This window comes from Rhineura floridana, chromosome 1 (genome assembly GCF_030035675.1).
Source record: "Rhineura floridana isolate rRhiFlo1 chromosome 1, rRhiFlo1.hap2, whole genome shotgun sequence".
NCBI lineage: Eukaryota > Metazoa > Chordata > Lepidosauria > Squamata > Rhineuridae > Rhineura > Rhineura floridana.
The window spans coordinates 194,697,328-194,718,346 of NC_084480.1; positions in this window are offsets into that span (position 1 = coordinate 194,697,328).

Below are 21,019 nucleotides of genomic sequence, written 5' to 3' on the forward strand. Positions count from 1 at the left end.
AGGTAGTACGATCCCTGTAACCAGCCCCAGTTAGCATTCTGGCTGCAGCACGTTGTACCAACTGAAGTTTCTGAACAGTCTTCAGAGGCAGCCCCATGTAGAGCGTGTTACAGTAATCTAAATGGGATGTAACTAAGGCATGTGTCACCGTGGCCAGATCAGACAGCTCAAGGAATGGGCGCAGTTGGCGCACTAATCTTAATTGTGCAAAAGCACTCCTGGCCACTGCAGAAACCTGGGACTCCAAATTTAATGCTGAGTCCAGGAGCACACTCAAACTGTGAACCTGTGTCTTCAGGGGGAGTGTAACCCCATCCAGCACAGGCTGTATCCCTATTCCCTGATTCGCCTTACGACTGACCAGGAGCACCTCTGTCTTGTCTGGATTAAGCTTCAATTTGTTCACCCTCATCCAGTCCACCACTGATGCCAGACACTGGTTTAAAACCGAGACAGCTTCCTTGGAATTAGGTGGAAAGGAGACATAGAGTTGGGTGTCAGCATACTGATGGCACCGAAGCCCAAACCCCCGGACAACCTCTCCCAGCGGTTTCATGTAGATGTTAAATAGCACAGGGGATAAAACTGAGCCCTGAGGGACCCCACAGGTCAATGGCCAAGGGGTCGTACAGGAATCCCCCAGCACCACTTTCTGGGTTTGTCCCTCCAGGAAGGAATGGAGCCACTGCAAAACAGTGCCCCTAAGTCCCATCCCAGCAAGGCAGCCCAGAAGAATACCATGGTCAATGGTATCAAAAGCCGCTGAGAGGTCCAGCAGAACCAACAGGGATACACTCCCCCTGTCCAGTTCTCTGCATAGGTCGTCCACCAAGGTGACCAAAGCTGTCTCCGTCCCATAACCAGGCCTGAAACCAGATTGAAATGGATCCAGCTAATCTGTTTCATCCAAGAATCCCTGGAGCTGAGAGGCCACCACACGCTCTATTACCTTACCCAAAAATGGAATATTGGACACTGGCCGGTAATTATCCATTATGGAGGGGTCCAGGGAGGGACTTTTTAACAAAGGCCTTACAACTGCCTCCTTTAGGCAACCTGGAACTCTGCCTTGGTGTAAGGAGACATTAACCACTCCCCCCACCCACTCAGCCAGTCCCTCTCTGGCACTTTTTATAAGCCAGGAAGGTCAAGGGTCTAGCAGACATGTGGTGGCTCTCACCTATCCAAGGATCTTGTCCACATCCTTGGGCTGTACAAATTGAAAAGAATCCATCATTATTGGACAGACAGGAGCCAAAGTTACATCCCCTGAGACTGTATCAATTATAGCATCTAAGTCGGAACGAATCTGAGCGACTTTATCTGCAAAGTGCTGTGCAAACTCTTGACTGCGGGCTGTTGAGTGATCTATATTACCATCTTGGGGGCCAGAATGTAAAAGACCCCTGACCACTCGAAACAGCTCCACTGGACGGCTCCCTGCAGATGCAATGGTGGCAGAAAAGAATGATTTCTTTGCTGCCCGCACTGCCACGGAGTAGGCCTTCAAGGAGGCTCTAGCCCATGTTCGGTCACACTCACTCCGAGTCTTCCGCCAACATCGCTCTAGTCTCCGTCTCATTCGTTTCATCACCGCCAGCTCCTTGGTAAACCAAGGGGCTGGTTTGGCTCCACTTCATGAGAGGGGACGCTCAGCAGGGATCATGTCCACCGCCCTGGCCATTTCCCCATTCCAGAGGTCAACCAGAGCTTCGACAGAATCGCCTGCCGAGGTGGCAGGAAAATCCCCAAGAGCCATCAAGAAACCATCCAGATCCATCAGCCTCCTGGGGTGGACCATCCTAATCGGTCTCCCACCCCTGCAGAGGTTTCGAGTTCCAGTGAGTCTAAACCCCACCAGGTAGTGATCTGTCCATGACAAAGGAACTACAGAAAGTTCCTCCACACCAAGATCACCATCATCCCCCTCCACACAGAAAACAAGGTCCAGGGTGTGGCCAGCAACATGAGTGGGGCCAGATACTACTTGGGACAGACCCATGGTTGTCATGGAGGCCATGAAGTCCTGAGCCATTCCTGACAGGGCAGCCTCGGCATGGATGTTGAAGTCCCCCAGCACCACAAGCCGAGAGGACTCCAACATCAGCCCCAAGACCACCCCGGCTAGCTCAGGAAGGGACACTGTTGAGCAGCGGGGTGGGCGGTACACCAACAGAATCCCTTATCTGTCCCAACCACCCAACTTCAAATACACACACTCACACCCTGGACACTGTGGGGTAGGGCACCTGGTCAGGGAGATAGTATCCTGATAGACCACTGCGACTCCACCTCCCCGCCCCCCAGGTCTTGCCTGCTGATGCACAGAGAAACCTACTTACTACTATCTGGAGGGGCACTCTTGCACTATAGGGCAACAGCAGTAGGACAAAAAAGAAACTGGAACATTTGTAGTATGAAAATTTACAGGATTTCAGCAGGAAGTTATGAGACATGCTCTGACTGGAAACAAAGCAGTATGCCTACCCCACAACTTTTGCAGGCGCAAATAGTATTGAACATGAGATCACTTGTAACCACCCTGAAATACCATCATGAGCAGAAATCATTGTGAACGGTCATTAAAAGGCCTCTGGAGAGGCCCTAATATACCACTCATAATTTAGAAAATCCCAGAGCGATCACATATCAAACTGACCAATACGTAACAAAATTAATGAATAGGCACAAAACCTTGCTGTTTAAGAATGCACCTATAGCCAACAGATATTTCTATCAAACTTTACAAAGCAGGGAAATTGGGCAGCTATAGTGAATGCACCAGGGGAGCAGGAGACCTGACTTCCTCTCTGAGACATTGTACTGCCCTACATATTGTCAAAATGCAAAGACAATTTGGGTTGGACTTTCACAGTCCAATCCACTTCCTGTGGAGATTGTAAGAATTTGGTAACATGTGCCTCTGAGCATATGCTGAGTGGTGGCAACACCTGCCATCTCCAAAGATGGAGAATTAGATTTTTTGTATGTTTGTTGTTCTTACTTTGATTCTTTTCTGAGTTACTACTGTTTCTACAGAGAATCTAACCTAGAAAATTCCAGTCAGTATGGAAACAAACTTTGCCTCAAAAGCTCCAACTATATGGACTCTCCCTGGGTTATCTTATCTCTCAAGGATATGATACGGCTAGATTGATAATCAATGTATTGCTGATATTGAGTGCCAACAAGATCTGGGCCTATCCTCTAACTATGCCTCAATTGATAGAGCATTACAATCCAACAAACCTGCAAACTATCTTTTTACACTCCAGGTCCAAAAACATCATAGAGCCTTCACAATGGCACATTTTAATGCCCTTCCCTCTGCAGTTCTGGAGGGTAGATACCAAAAAACCCCTTACCAAGATCGTAAGTCCCCTTGTGATGCTGGAGAGGTGGAAACAGTGACTCATGTCCTATACTGTATATTTTATCATGATCTACAAAGAACTCTAATTGAACCACTCCTATTGGAAACCTTAGGATGATCAGATGCATATTACGTCCTACTCCTCTCTGATCAAAATACTGACACTACACACAGTGTTGCCAAATTTTGTGCTCCAGCAATTAAAATTCGCCACAAACTGACTCTAGCCATCTCATAACTCCTGTCCTTTGCTGGGATCTCTTAATTATGTCTTTGATAACTCTATTCTATAATATCATGTTTTAATATAACATAACATAATTTTATTCTACAATGTTTATGTTTTTAACAACCTTATTTGTTTTTATTCTATCCCTTTTATTGTATTCTACCTTTCTAAGCCTTTTTATTGGTCAGTGTAATATGATGGTGAAGACAGCATTTTCTGTTTCAAACTAAAGGTTATGTTCTATTTCTATTTCGGGTGCATTAATAGTTAAATCTGAAACTGCAGTTTGATGTAAAATCAGACTGATTACAATATGTTGCTACTTTAGCAATAAATCTAGCTGTTGGAAAAACACAAACTTGGCTTGCCCAAAATGAATGTTTTCAGACTGCTATGCTTAAACCACTCCACTTAAGGATCAATTAAAAACAGAGCACACCTAGAATTTTGCTAGAATATATTTCACCTCCCACTGTTTTATCTTGTGCAAACTGAGACACTCCTCATGTCCTTTGGAAACTATTCTGCAGAATAGTCGGTGCCATTATTCCACAATTGTTTTTGGAGCTTTTTTTTAAGTGTTGCAAAGTGTTGCTGTACTTCACATATTCACAGAAACAGAAGCAAAAGAAAATGATTTACTATAGGAAACTTCACTAAAAGTGCAAAATAAATCAAACATATTTAAAGTTACTAGCTCAACATATCAACTGTCTTAATATTGTTGCTTCCTCCCTGCTAAAACAAGATCAGTACAGCACATGTCTTGTTCTGTTATTTGGGCTGATTGCAGATGTTGCCACCACTCACCATATCCTCAGAGGCACATGTTGCCAAATTCTTCTAAGCTACACAGGAAGTAGATTGGACTGTGAAAGAGCAACCAAAGTGTCTTTACATTTTCACAAATGTGTAGGGCAGTACATATCTCAGAGAGGAAGTCAGGTCTCCTGCTCCCCTGGTGCATTCACTATAGCTGCCCAATTTCCCTGCTTTTTAAAGTTTGATAGAAATATCTGTTGGCTATAGGTATGTTCTTAAACTGTAAGGTTTATTTTGCTAATTAGTGAATTTCTCTGCTTTTTAATCCAGGAGGTAAGGAATGGGATCCTGTGGAAGTTTGCTGAGAATGGATTGATCATTTGCATGCTTATTGAGTTAAGTGGGATTTACTCTCCTCCAATCATGCTTAGGATAGGTGAAACTGACCACAGGAAATGGGGAGGGAGGGACAGGAGCAGGCAGGAGGGGGAGGGCAGGTTTGATCATTTGCATGCCTATTGAGTTCAATGGGATTTATTCCCATGCAATCATGCTTATGATAGGTAAAACTGACCATGGGGGAGGAGGGGGGAGGAGGAGTGGTAGAGGGTAGTGGGAGCAGAGGGGAAGGAGGAAGAGTGAGAAAGAGGGTATGGGAAGGGGATGGAGGAAGTGAAGGGAGGGGTAAAGAATGGGGAGGGAAGGGGCAAGAGGAAGGGGATAGGATGGAGGAGGAAAGGAGGGCAGATCTGATCATTTGCATGCTTTTTTCAGTGGAATTTACCTCTGTGTAATCATGCTTAGGATAGATGAAACTGACTTGGGGGAGGAACAGGGAGGGGGAAGGAGGACAGGAATGGGAGTGAGAGGGAAGAAGGGGGGAGAGGAAGGCAAGAGATTGGACAGGCTGGCACTGGGCAGAGGGGAAGCCCTTTTCCTTTCCAAAAGGAAAACATTGTCAACAGTATCATTCTCTTTCAGCGTTACCCTACCTTTTTATTCTACAGCAGGCACATGTAGCCTCCCACCCAGATTTAAACCAAAGCTGTCCCTGGCCACATCCACACCAGACCTTTATTTCACTTTACACAGTCATGGCTTCTCCCAAAGAATCCTGGGAAGTTTAGTTAGAGAAGGGTGCTGAGAGTTGCTAGGAGATGCATTGTTCCCCTCACAGATCTTCAGTCAGAGTGGCTGACTGTTAAACCACTCTGGCCACTGGAGCTCTGTCAGGGGAATAAGATTCACCTCTCAGCATCCTTCACAAACTACACTTCCCAGGATTTTTTGGGGAAGCCACAACTGTCTCAAGTGAAATAAAGGTCTGGTATGGGTGTGGCCCCTGATTAGCCAAGCCCATAAGCTGTGAGTCTGGCTTTTAGAACACTGGCAGTTGATTCTTACTGAGCATGCCCAATCTTATCATTGAGTTCAATGATACCTTTCTTAAATTAATAAAGAATCAGCCAGGCATTTTTTAAACGTTTAAACTGCAGAAGATGAAGTTCAGAGTATGGTGTAAAATCAGTAATAGCATTACATGTACTCTGTGAACATGGCTGATTTTTAATTCATTTCCACAGATTATGAGAACTCATAGAAACTGGGGTCTGTTTCCCCCCTCTCTTTTTGTACTTTGAACTCTTGATTCTCTCTGACTGTTTTGTGTATTGCCATGAAAATTTAGTGGGTTGTTAAACTAGCGTTTCTGAGTGCAGGACTATCAATTTTGTAAGGTTTTGTTTTGAAATGAGCTTATGGGAAGGATCAGAATGGCATGGGGCTATTTTCAATTTAAAATTGCAGAATTCAAAAAATCCATGCTGACTATAGTATACAGCCACTCCCATGGCTGTATAATAAAACCATAAAATCACCTTCTGCCTTAAAATAGCATCAGGTTAAACAAGCCCATACACTTTTGGAGTTACACAAAAACAGTCTAATAATATACACATTCAGGCAGTGAAATTAACCCAACAAATGGAGAAGGCATCAGTATCAAATAATTTGTCTCACCCCCATACCAAATCTACTACTTCCCAACCCCAAACAGCATAAAATTAAAGCTCACATGGAGCAATTAGTCAACCAGGGTGGGCAAGGATATGACACTATACTCCCCTTTCTTCCTGCTCCTCAGCTTGCCTTTCATAATAACTTACTTTTATCTAGCAACACTGCAGGAACCCCAGCACCTCTTCACTGAGTTTTCACCTCTCACAAGAGCCTTCCCACCTTAGACTCCTACCTATACATTACTTCCAACTAACTACATCACACACATTAAAGGCTAAGTAATATTTCTGCAGTCACCTTTTGCACCCCAAAACTTCTGACTTTACAGATGATTAGCAACAAAGTCCAAGTGGCCAACTACTTTTGGAGCAGAGGGGTTTGTTGCAGGGATTACACCTAGATAATGCCTGTGAAGCACTCTTAACATTTGAAAGCACTATAGAAATGTCAGATATTAATAGGAATTAAGGAATGTGGTATGTTATAGAACTCGTACGACCTGTGATTTTGCTTAATATGCTACAAAGAACATGATTCTGGGGCACCCATTCAAGAGTAGGGAAGATCTCACAGGCTAATTTGTGTTTGCAGGTCCTCACTATGTAAGGGCAGTCACTAATTCTTTAGGGCAGAGGCTACCCACATGGCACCCACCTGGCAGCACCTTCTATGGCACTTATGAAAGGTCTCGGCAATTTATTTATTTTTATTTATTGAATTTCTTAGTTGCCCATCTGGCTGGCTATCCAGCCACTCTGGGCGACGTACAAAATAGGCATACAAATAGAATAGACATTAAAAATCTGAAAACAATGACGATAAAATCTAGCAAATATGCACAATGAATGAGATCCTTTTTACTGTTTCTGCTCAGTTTCAGTTTGCACTGTTTCAGCCTTTCCTACACTGAACATGCCCCCTTAGACATGTCCACATTTTATTGGTTGCCAGGATTGGAAACTCATGCCTCCCTTCCATTCTGAACAGAGGAGAGCTGCAAACAGCTTCTCTCTGTGAGCAAGTGAGGCAGTAGCTGGTTTAGGTGCCTTCCCGCTCGGGGCTGGATGATTGGGAGCACACACATACACACCATTTTTTGGTTCTATCTCTTCTGCTCTTTTAAATGTGTCAACAATTTTGTGTTTGCAACAAACTTCACAGCAGCTATTTTGTAACTGATGCCCATGCATCAATCTCAAAATTCCAATTCTCAAAATTTCAAATGTTCCCACCAGTCCAAAAGAGATTGGTATCCCCTTTGGCCACTATAAACATGCTCTGGTAACTTCCAGATTGGATTATTGAATGTGCTATATGTGGGGCTGCCCAGGGCTGGCTCCTGGAATGCCGGGGCCCATGGGCATCAGCCTGCCCTGGGCCCCTCCGCTCCCCTTCTGCAATCTGTGGCACGAGCTGCGCCGTGGATCGCAAGACAAGAGCTTCCGAGCCACCCGCCACTGCCGCCCGCCACCATCCCCCCTGCCACCATCCCCCCTGCTTCACCTCCCTTTCTCTACTGTTTTTTGTGGCTATGTGCACTGCGCACACAGGGTTGCCATCAATCAAGATGGTGGCAGAGGTTTCTGTAAGGGACTGAAGCCTCTGCCACCATCTTGGTTGATAGCATGCAGCACGTGCATTGCTGCCATCAACCAAGATGGCGGCAGAGGCTTCAGTCCCTTATGGAAACCTCAGCTGCCATCTTGGTTGATGGCAACACTGTGCACACAGTGCACGCAGCTGCAAATAATAGCAGAGAAAGGTAGGTGAAGCATGGGAGATGGTGGCGGGTGGCGGGTGGCGTCGGCAGCAGCGGGTGGCTCAGAAGCTCTTGTCTTGCTATCCATGCATTGGCTCATGCCGCAGATCATGGAAGGGGAGTGTAGGGCCCCCCAGGGCCCCCCCAGGGGCTCCTGTAGCTGCGGGGCCCTTGGGCCAGTGCCCAACCTGGCTGTCCTTTGGAACCGGCCCTGGGGCTGCCCTTGAAGGTAACTCAGAAACGTCAAATGGTCCAAAATGCAGCAGTCAAATTACTGGCTTGGGTTCAATTTAGATCTCTCATAACCCCTGTTTCAAAATAGCTGCATTGGTTGCTAGTTTGTTTCTGGGCCCAATTCAAGGTGTTCACAATAGTGATTAAAGCCCTAAATTACTTAGGCCCCAAATATCTGAAAGACCACCTTGTTCCCTACAGATTCTCTTGGTTGTTGAGAACTATCCGCTTGGTAGTTCCACCATCTTCAGAAGTTTGGGTGGTGGTGGCCTGGAAGAGGGGATTCTCTATGGAAGCCCCTAAATTGTGGAATTCTCTCCCCACAGAGGTGTGACTGGCATCTTTACTGTACAGCTTTCATCATATGCTGAAGACACATCTTTTTTGACACTTTTTGACACTTGAGATGTATATTTTTAGGACCCTCTCTAGTTGTCATTGTAATTTGTTTTCAACTGTTTTCAATAATGTATTTTACATTGTTGTGACCTGCCCTGGGACTTACTGGTAAAGGGCTGGTAATAAATTTAATAACCATAAGAATAATACACCTTTCTTGCGGATATGTCACAGTGTTTCTTAATTGCTTGACTTTTGTAATGCACACCTGAAAAATGAAGTGAGCATTACAGCCCTCAGGCTCTGTGCTAGAAAAGAACTCTGACTTCTCTCCCTTGCACCCACTTATCTGAGAGAAAGAACATGGGCAAAAAGAGCTGCACATCACCAGAAGCTGCAAACTGTGGGAAGGCTGAAGTTCACATACTGAGTCTTAATAACCTGCCAAAACATTGGCTGCAAGTCTCTTGGTTTCAACTCTCCTTATTTTATTCTTTCAATTCTTTCACAAAGTGGCTGTGCAGCCTCTTGAACTGTCTCCTGGGGCACTACCTTAGGAATGAATGAAATAAGGGGATCTGTCTTTGATAAGAGTTTTGCACCAAAACCATGTTAGGCTAATTTCAATAAGCTCCCAACACCTGTGGAGATCTTCCCTCTCCTGTGTGTGTGTATTTCTTCTTTCAGACACTGGCTTTTCTCCTTTTCTATTGAGCCTGAGCTGCTTGCATTGCAATTTCAGTGTATGGTTTACACAAGCTAAACTATATTTGATAGGTTACTTGCAAAAAGCAATCCCAGTACTTGGTTGTCTTTATGTACTCCCTGACACATGACATTCACTATGAACCTACAGAGTCTAAATTGTGCAGAGTCTAAATTGTGAAAATAGGCAGCTCTGTTGTTGGAATGGAATCCTACCCCCTCTTTGCTGTGTTAAGGCTCCAAAATGTTTAAATTGGCGTGTTTCTTCCACGCTGGCAGAGAATGGCCTTTCTTGTTTAACCTTAATCTGATGTGTGACAGATTGCAATGAGTCTGACACACTGGACTGTACAAACGCATTTGTGTGTGATGTGAGAACAGGGACTGGTCTACTCATACAGCAGAAAGAAACTATGAACTGTTTCTTCCTGTGCATGAAATAATCCATAACCTAAGAGCATCAGAAAACTAAGAAGACATACTCACTCTGACTAAATGGCCACAAGACAATGTATTATTTGATCTCTGTTAAATAGTTCTGCAAATGGGAGAGTTTCTTTTAAACCTGATATGCTGAAGTTGCTTTACAGTGTGTGCTTTTTAGTTGAGTTTTATTGTGATGTTCAGTGTTTAGCCAAGAAAGGTGTAAATATTTTATTTGTTTATGCTCTCAACAAAAAAAATCAAACTCTTGCCTCTTAGAATTTATTTGGTGAAGGAATGGATAACTAATCTCATCTTTGGAATCCAACAGGCACCCTTACACTCATGGAAGTGCTTTTGATCCAGAGGAAACATCTGCTACTGGAAGAAGAGGGGGAGTGATTTTTGTAAGTTGGCTCTCCCCCTGCACCTCCTCCAAAATCAGCTCTTTGAGACAGGACTGGTGCCAGGCATGTCAGGGCCCTTGGGCATCAGCCTGCCGTGGGCCCCAGCACACACACTCATGCATGCATGCACCCCCACCTGCCTACCTTGCCTTGCGCTCCCCTGCAGCAATCCACTGCAGGATTGCTGCCTCAGATCTCAGGGAGGGAGCTTCTGAGCTGCCTGCCCATTCCCTCGCTCCACATACCTCTCTCTCCTGTCTTTTGCGACTATGCACATTATGTGCGCAGGGCTACCATTAACCAAGATGGCAGCTGAGGTTTCCCTAAGGGGCTGAAGCCTCCGTCACCAACTTGGAGCAAGGGAACAGGCAGGGGCTTGGAGGCTTCCTCCCAGCGATCCGTGGCAATGATCCTGCCATGAATTCCTTTCTTGATCATGCTACCGTGTGACAAAATATCCAGAAACTTGGAATCTTAATATATATAGTGTCAGAAATTAATTGTCAAAACTGCTTCGGGGCTGAAATCCTATATGCACTTACATGGCAGTAAGCTCTGTTGGACTGCTGAATAGACTTGTAAAGGATTGCATTGCAAATTTTGGCACCTGCTAAAAACAAGTCTACCCGCATGTAGAAGCTATTATGTATTTAATCTGTTTTTAACTCATTGTTAGTTTTATTATTTTGAATGTTTTAAAATGCCTGTCTTTAACTGCTTTTGCCAATAATTGTTTTGTTTTAATTCCCTCTGTAAACCACTTTGAGATTTTTTACAATAAAGCGGTATATAAATGTTGTAAATAAATAAATCTTTGTTAAAATTCCCATTTTTTCAGATGGGTCGAGGGGAGAATCACTTTGCTATGCTAGATGTTGGACTTAGCGCAAAGAGTCACCCAGGAGGACTAAGTTCATTTTGGATATCATGTTTAAAAGCAACTCACCCTTTTGCAGTACCGTATCAAGCATATTTGCTTAACTGTGTATTTCTTTAAAATGGAACAGCAGGACAAACATATTTGGCAACAAAGCAAGAGTAGAGAATGTGGTGTTGTTTATACACCCATGATATCACCTAATTCACAGTTGGTGGCAGGGAACTTTGTAGAGCAGAGATGGAAAACCTGTGGCCCTTCAGATGGTGTTGGACTCCAACTCTCATCTGCCCCAGGCAGTATGGCCAACGATCAGGGATGATTAGAGCTGTAGCCCAACAATATCTGGAAGGCCACAGGTTCTCCAGACCAAAGAACTTGAAGGTGAGAGATTCTTAAGGTAAATGAAGACAGAGACACTCAAGTTATGTTTTGTTATTGCCTTCTTTACTATATTGAAACAGGAAATGGCAATGTTATTCAGACAAATTAATACTTGGTTTCGATACAATTTCTGATCAGGTACAACAGAATGATAGATGTGGTGTATCTAATTTTATTGACAAATGCCCACCTCTTTACATAGATAAAACATGCATCAAATTAATGCAAGTTTGGTGCAAAAATGGAGACAGATGACCTGAAAACATTAATCAGTATAGGATCTTCTTTATGAAATACCAGTAACATTCCTACATTGTCAAGTGTAAAGCAGAGTTTTAGTCTCTATAAAATACTCTAGTTTTTCCTAGTAGTATAAAGGCCAGAACATATGAGAAAGAGCTCTTTCTTTTAGCCAGATCTTAAGATCTTACTTCAGTGGAGTCTTAGAGCTGTAACTACAAATATTATAGATTACACACTGACCCCTCTACTCACACAGATAAGGCTGAGAAAACTGTTGTGTTTCCATCAAAGAACACACAAGCAATGATAAACTCTTTGCAAAGAATCTTTTGCCTAATAGCAGCTGAAAAGTGCCAACTGTTACATATCTAACAAAACAAACCCACATAAACAGAAAATATTTCCTTCCAAACTACACTGTCTTGTTTATCTGGTGTTGGAAACATCATAAAGATTTTAGATTTCACCAGCATGGATACACACATAAATTAAAGTAATAAGCATTACCTTAATGAGCACAAAAATAAATATCTATATACTGTATTAAACTAAGTAATTATGTCAGAAGTTAATATCCATTTTGTCCTGTTGATTTTAAGCTTCCAGATCAAATGGCCTACCACAGGCAGCAAATGCAATGACTGAATTAACCGCCCCAAAGTCCAAAAGGCAGGTACCATCAAGATAGTCAGATAAACTACATCACAGTACACAGTTAATGAATATGGGATTGTTACGTTCAAGAAAATGCTCAACACAATTATTTAACTATGCATTTACAAAGAGAGAGCATTCAACATGGGTTTATCATATTGTGTGTGTGTTTCTATTCTTCTGCAGGATTTCTGTTGATGAGAATCAATGGAAGTTCCCACTAGTATATCTTAAGGGCTGCCAGTGGCGTCACTAGGGTTGGTGTCACCCGGTGCGGTAACTCATGGTGTCACCCCCATGGACCTCCTCCCGTATCAGACCATACAGAATCCTTAGTAATGTTTTTTGTACTAATGTTACTCGTAAATCGTAATTCCCATATATCACTGAATGTAATGGTAATAGTAGTGACATAAACAACTAGCAAAATTAAAATTACACCTTTAAATTACAATATCATACGCACAGCTCAAATTCTTGCTCTTATTACTAATGGGAGTTAATTATCTTGCATATGCCCATAGTAAATTTTCAGATACTTTCAGACCCTCAGCAATTTTCAAGTGGTCTATGTAGAAAAACGGTTTGGGAACCCCTGGAATAAGACACCTGCTTATGTCCCTATGCTGCTCTCTCCCCTCATTTAGGTGCCTGGGATGCATGCGTGTGGACACACCTCCTTACAATTATGGAAAGTGATTCTTAATAATAAGTCTCCAGACACAAAGTTACATAGGTATTTATCAGTTGTTTAGTAGAAAATTCAGAGCTGCAGGGTCCCTTCATGATAGTTACAGCCACATACATCCTTTTTTGCTCCTGGATTAAGAATGAAATCTTTGTTAATGCATTCTCTCACAACAACAAACATCTCTAGGAGCCAATCAGCATGAAAGTGGAGAGCGTTAGCAACTGAGAAGAGTCTTCTCGGTGGCTGACTCACCTCCTTTCACTCTGATTGGCTCCAATCTGCAGAAGAGGCAAGGAAGCATATTAGAAGACTCTTCTCAGTGACTAACACACTCCCTTTTCATGCTGACTGTAGGATGCTTGGAGACATAGGGACCCTGCTCCCAAAAAAGCAGAGGGACTAAGATCCCCTGGGCGACTACCCTCCTGGTGCTTATGGACATGACCGTAATATATTTTGTGACGTGCAAGTTCGACATTATTTATTAAGTGTGTTTAGGATTACACTTATGGCATTCCCAAATATGTACTTTCACACAGACTTTGGTTTTCCACAACACAATGTTTATCCAAGCCTCCACACTGGGGGGGGGCACTACTTGCACACCCCTTCCATAAGCACATCAAAGTTGGATACTTACCTGAACCAAGACCCAGACAAAAGGGCACTCAAAACAAAAAGGTAATTACAGTGGCTGAGTAGATCTTGTACACTGGTTATACTGACTGGGCAGCCACTGTCCTTCACATTTTACAAAATACTTTTTCCTATACAAAGATTAAATGTCTGTGTATGAAAAAGTAATATATGAAGTGGTCTCAATAGTGAGAAAAGTAAACAAGTGAACGGTGATCCAAATGTTTTTCATTCTCACGTTATGAAGCTAGCTGCCAGATGATGTATCACCTTCGCTACGTATGCAGCGTAGACTGAAAAAACAGCACCCAAGCCACCATTCAATACGTGCATGTGTTCTTTCCAACATGAATCTACAGGTCTCAAAAAGTTATGTGTGACAAAGTTCTCAAACACTTTATAACATGCCTCAAACATGGTCTCTTGTTCTACCAGCATGCCTTCACACCATCACTTTGCCAAAACATAAGGATAGGTAAATTGCTTTTAGGGAGGTTCACAATTATGATTTCCTATTTATTTAATCTAAAAATATTTAAAATACATAAAAACAGCCAGGGGAAGATATTGGAGAAATATAAAATAAATACAAATTAAAAAAAGGGGGGGAGGTGAAAAGACCTTAAATGTGCTACTCACCATCTCTCAGCCTATCCTCCCCTCAGGATGAAAAAAACGGAGAACCATGACCACCCCCAGGAAGAACGGCACACTTAAAATGTAGAGGAAAAAAATCATCTACAACCATAGTGTGAAATCAAATACTTATTGGGACACAGTATGAAGAAATATTTATATAAGCATAACTATCAAATATGTTTATGAATTACACAATCTTTAAATATATTTATAGTGCAATCCAATGTTTGTTTACTCAGAAGCAAGTCCCAATGTATTCAATGGGGCTTACTCAAACTGGGAAGTGTGTAGAGAACTACAGCCTCAAGTGATAAGGAACTTGTTCTTTCAACTTGTTCTTTTAAGTTGAGACCATCTCCAAGTCTGAGTCTGTGTTGGAATTGCTTTTTAATATGTTTTTAAGTCTTTTCTTTGTTTTTTAAAAAATGTCTTTTTAAAGCTTTTAAAAAATATTTTCAAAGATGTTTTAATATATTTTAAAGTCTGTTTTTATGATGTTTTAAAGTGCTTTTAGTGCTTTTGTTTGCCGCCCTGGGCTCCTACTGGGAAGAAGGGTGGGATATAAATCAAATAATAAATAAACTTCATTCACCCAACCCAAAATTCAGAATCATGCCTCTTTAGGCTGTTTTCCAACTGTTTATTCTTGCTTTATGGTTATTGGATTTTAAATGGCTTTATTTCTTGTTGTGAGCTGACTTGGTTTCCAACCCTACCTCACAGGGGTGTTGGAAAGACTACACACACACACTGCAGATGTATAAATACATACAGCCCATATAATAGTTTATTGTCAAACCAGTTCGTCATTGCAGAAAAATCAATATTAGTTTAAAAAAATCAGTATTCGTTTCCTACAGAATAAAAACTGTAATACCTAAGTAAGCCCTGCCTACTTGCTTTAAAATAGGACTGGAGGAGGGGGGGACAGAAAGACAACACAAACACAATTCTTTTTTACATTTACTCCAAAGTCCCATTGATTTTCAGCACATTCATAACCATGTCTACTCAAAAGTAAATCCTATTGAATTCAATGGGATTTACTCTGGAGATATGGGATTAGCAATGCTTTTACCCCCACAAAAGCAAGTATTGGGAAGGTTTTGAAAACGCTGCCCAGGATCTGACTCCTACACACAAGAGGGAAAAAACTGAAATATATATACTTACCCAATTTATGAGATTTTCAGATAAACTGGGGGGGGGGGAACCACCATTTTCTGGCCTTGCAATGAGGTTTACTAGACACTGCCACAGGTCAAACAAACACTTCACTGATTGGCTGCAATCCTGAACGGGTGGGGTTAAAGCTACGAAGTGCTATACAGTAGTTTAAAAAAAGATTTAACGGGGTGGCTGATGTTTTTATGTATATCTTGAGAACCGGACCACTTAGAAACTTAATTTTTTTACATTAAAGCTGAGAATCACCCCCCTCTGATGGTGTCACCTGGTGTGGTCCGCACCCCCACACCCCCATAGTGACACCACTGGGTGTGGCTGACTTTTTTATGTATATCTCGAGAACAGGACCACCTAGAAACTTATTTTTTTTTAAATTAAAGCTGAGAGTAACACCCCTCTGATGGTGTCACCTGGTGTGGACCACACTCCCTGCACCCCCCTAGTGATGCCCCTGAGTGCTGCTTCATACTTGATTACCATTACTGAGTACCCAATGACTCATGTCTGGATGTAATTAAAAAGTCTTGTGTTTGAGGTGATGTGAAATCTTTGCTCATGATATTTGATCTGTTAGATCACTTTCACATGTGGAAGTTATCATTTGATTGTGTCAGCATCATGTTTAGGCATCATTAAGACAACCCCATAACCAGTTTTCCCTATTACATGGAGCAGCCAAATTTCTAGGTGGGGCATGGGGGGAGGCACATAGTGACAGCTAACCCCCCCACCTAATGGTGAAGAAGTCATGAGGGCCAGGTCAGGGAAAGGGAAAGGCAGTGAGTTCCCCAGGAATACCAGACTCAAAAGCTTGACTTTGCCTATAGCTACAGTCCTCTTTCACCTGTGGTCTGTCCCTTTGTTCTGATTCTTCATGAACTAAACTATTTTGGTAATGACAGTGAGTACCTGAGCTTGGCTTTGATGCTGCATTAGGTGTATCGGTTCTAGATTGGACCCAAAACCCAAACTTGTTCATACTGCAAGTTTAGGGAAGGGCAGAGAGAAAATAAATACTTTAAGGTGTGTTTGTTAACTTCTTCTTGAGAGTCCCTCCTAGTCTTTTCCTGACCTTTAGACTTTCCTTCCTGTTGGACAATCAAGGGAAAACATTTTAACTGGCTGCTATATAAAGCACTAGCTAAGCAATTAAAAACTAATTGTGGAATGCAACTGGATTTTTTTAACTTGTTGCTGGATTTATTTTTCTGTCCAGAAACCCTGTAAAGGCCTCATGCTGAGTTGTACATATTAGGAAAATCAAAAATTAGGCCTGAGTTACAGCCTAGGTGGCCAGCAAGCCAGCCAACTGCAGTGTACCCAGCAATATTTCTAGTCCTCTAGGGCTGTTTTCATCCTTTGCCATTCAGTACTCAAGAAAAAGAAGAAAAATAGATACTAGGATTATGAATATAGTGAGAACTTTAAAAGAGTGAAAGGTAACTTAGAGTAGCCATTTTTTCAGATTACTTTAAGTTATCTTTGTATTTCACTATTTAGCGATAAGCAGAAAATCCTGCCCTACTCATTATAATTACTGCAGAATAAACAAACTCTTACTTCTTACTGCAGGCAAACAAACATGTTTCTTCATTGCTGGCTGGGTAGAAAATATGACTGAAACTGAATATGAAAAGCAATGCAAATGAAATTCCAAGGGGTGAAGTCTAACTCTACCCATAATGTTGTTGTTATGTGCCTTCAAGCTGATCATGACTTGTGGCGACCCTATGAATCAGCGACCTCCAGTAGCATCTGTCGTGAAGCACCCTGTTCAGATATTGTAAGTTCAGGTCTGTGGTTTCTTTTATGGAATCAATCCATCTCTTGTTTGACCTTCCTCTTTTTCTACTCCCTTCTGTTTTTCCCAGCATTATTCTCTTTTCTAGTGAATCGTGTCTTCTCATTATGTGTTCAAAGTATGATAACCACAGTTTCATCATTTTAGCTTCTAGTGACAGTTCTGGTTTAATTTGTTCTAACACCCAATTATTGGTCTTTTTGCAGTCAATTGTAAGCACAAAGCTCTCCTCCAACACCGCATTTCAAATGAGTTGATTTTTCTCTTATCCACCTTTTTCACTGTCCAACTTTCACATCCATACATAGAGATCAAGAATACCATGGTCTGAATGATCCTGGCTTTAGTGTTCAGTGATACATCTTTGTATTTGAGGACTTTTTCTAGTTCTCTCATGGTTGCCCTCTACAGTCCTAGCCTTCTTCTGATTTCTTGACTATGGTCTCCATTTTGGTTAATGACTGTGCCAAGGTATTGATAATCCTTGACAAGTTCAATGCACTCATTGTCACCTTTAAAGTTACATAAATCTTCTGTTCTCATTACTTTAGTCTTCTTGATGTTCAGCTGTAGTCCTGCTTTTGTGCTTTCCTCTTTAACTTTCAACAGCATTCATTTCAAATCAATAATGGTTTCTGCTAGTAGTATGGTATCATCTGCATATCTTAAATTATTGATTTTTCTCCCTCCTATTTTCACACCTCCTTCATCTTGGTCCAATCCGCTTTCCATATGGTCGGTGTATAGATCAAACAAGTAGGGTGATAAAATACAACCCTGTCTCACACCCTTTACGGTTGGGAACCAGTCATTTTCTCCATATTCTGTCTACAGTAGCCTCTTGTCCAGAGTATAGGTTGTGCATCAGGACAATCAGATGCTGTGGCACCCCCATTTCTTTTAAAGCATTCATACAGAGTTCTAATATTTAATTCTTCAAGGATTGTGTTACTATACTGGCTGCTCTTTTACAGGATTCCTAATTATAAGGCAACTGTGATTGTGAAAATTCTACCCTCAATAAGGGAAAATTTTGAGTAGCAGACTTTTGAGGGCTCTTCCAGATGAGGCTTTTGTTATGCACTCGCCCTGTCTTATTCACTGAATTATTCATAGGGTCCTATTCTTAAGTTGTTCCTGTTCTTAAAACAAGTTATCATTCTTTAAATGGAGGTTGCCCCATTACCTGTCATGTCACAAATGAAAAAGATAATCTTCCCCCAAAAATCCTTGGGAGGGTGAAGGACACCTCGGGGGATTGGTGCCACCATTCCCCTCCCTCTGGCTACAGGCTGCTTTAAGAAATGAGTAACTCAAACATATTCTTCACTTGATTATTGCAGCATCAGGTGATATTTGGGGTGGATTAGTTTTTATGATGTTATTAATTGGAAGGCTGGTTTTAGATTAATTATTTACTGTTTTTTTATTCATATGTTGTATTTATTGTGTTATTGTACGTTGCCTAGAGTGGCCGTTAACTCGGCCAGATAGGCGACTCACAAATAAAATTTTATTATTATTATTATATTTGCAAGTGTGATATATTCAATTTCTGATTATTCCTCTTTCCTGCTGCAGCCCCCACATCACATTCCATGTCCTTCCAGAGCAGTTCTAGACCACCAAGTGCAGAGTTTCATGGGATTAAGTGATAGCAGTGGGATCCAACCAATATTTTTCAATTGAGATAACTTACATGTTTCATTTATGAGTAGTTAAGGCTGTAATCCGGTGCTTACCTACATGGGAGTCTGGGCCAGCGCCAAAGGGAGGCCAGGTTGGGCCCTGGCTGAGGGCCCCTGCAGTCCAGAGGGGCCCCTAAGGAGCCCCTTGGGGTGGGAGAGTAGTACTCACCTTCCATGATCCATGGCAGGGTCCCTGTCATGGATCGCAGGGAAGGAGCTTCTAAACTGCCCACCCATTTGCTTGCTCCACCTACATCTCTTCTTTCTTCATTGCTGCATGCATTGCATGCACAGTTCTGCCATTAACCAAGATGGCAGTAGAGGCTTCTTTTAGGGGCTGATACCCCTACCACCATCTTGGTTGATGGCAGGCATGTATGCACACATAGCATACTGCACATGTGTGCCATCACCCAAGGTGGCAGCAGGGGCATCAGCCCTTTAGAAGAGCTTCCACCACCATCTTGGTTGATGGCAGCCCTGTGTGCACAGTGTGCGCAGCAGCAAAGACAGGAGGCAGGAAGGTGGAACAGGCAGGAGCCCTGCACCAGGGCAGACTGGTGCCCAAGGGCCCAGTCATGCCTGGCACTAGCCCTGATGGAAGTAAACACCATTGAATACAGTGGGACCTACTTCTGAATCAGCATATACAGAATTGCTCTATAAGTGGTATACATGTACATGTGAATTGGCCTTAGGGTTTGGGGCATGCATGTCTGATTTTCAAGGGGATCTTTTAAATTCACATTTAAGTTATATTTTGAAGCTTTCCAAAAGATTTATTCTTTTTTTTAAAAAAAGTCTTAAACAGCTTTGGATTCCAGTGTCATAATGATCATAATAATTCAGGAAAATGCCTTTGTGTAACCCAGATGACAAATGATGTGCCCCATAAAAAATGTTAATCATAAAATATCTCCCCACAACTGAATTGACATTTCATGCAAATCAGACAAGAACTTTGGAAAAGCTGATTACATTCTGATCCATTGCGTATGAATGTATGTTTCAATACCATGTAATTTTCTACTCACATCCCCAAAGGAGGTTTTCTACTATTTTTCTTCCCACTGAACACTGCCACAACTTCTGGATGACTTTTTAGTATATGCTGTGTTATTCACTTGATGAAGACTGCAATCCTAACCCCACTTACCTGGAAGCAAGCCCCACTGAATTCAACAGCTCTTACTTCTGAGTAGACACAATTCAGATTCCACTGTAAACTGCCATCAAACGCATAGTGCACAGCATTTTAAAATGTATCTCTCTCTATCTGGCCCTGAATGTTATATTCATGGGGGTCTGATTCTATTTAAGCAGCTACTTATATTAGTCAAGTTTTCTTATGGATATAAAATCTGAGCAAAAAGAACAGGAAAGAGGAGAAAAAGAAACTCTGGCAACAGCCTGAGGGAAAGATAAAAGCAGTAATTTTTGGTTCCATAGGGGTCACTGAGAGAGGGCTACAGTGGTGTTCTGTATCCATATTGAATCTTTGCTGCAATCACAGACCTACTACAGTGACACAGTGTGAACTGACTTTTCAACATGTTTAGAGGGGAAAGTCAGGAAAGAAAAGAGAAATGCACAAAAGGCAAGAGGCAGAAAGATAAACATTTAAGCTAAAATAATTAGCTGGTGATCTTTGGAAAGGCGTAAAGATTTCAACAAACCTCCTGATGGAACAGAACTCAGCATGGGGCAGATGGGCTTGTACAAAGAAACGCCTTGCCTGTTACAAAGAATAGCACTCACCAAAGAAAAGGAATAGCCACACACTGGGCACTCAGAAAAGGTCAAACTTGACCTAAAGCTAAGTACGATGACAAGAATACACCGTCAATGAGGGTAAAATATTTGGGGTTTATTCCCTGCAAGATATTCTGGAAAATGAAACTGGAAAATAGGGAATAGGACTTTTCCCTCATCACAATGTTTTAGAAAATTATTTTCACAAGAGGAAGC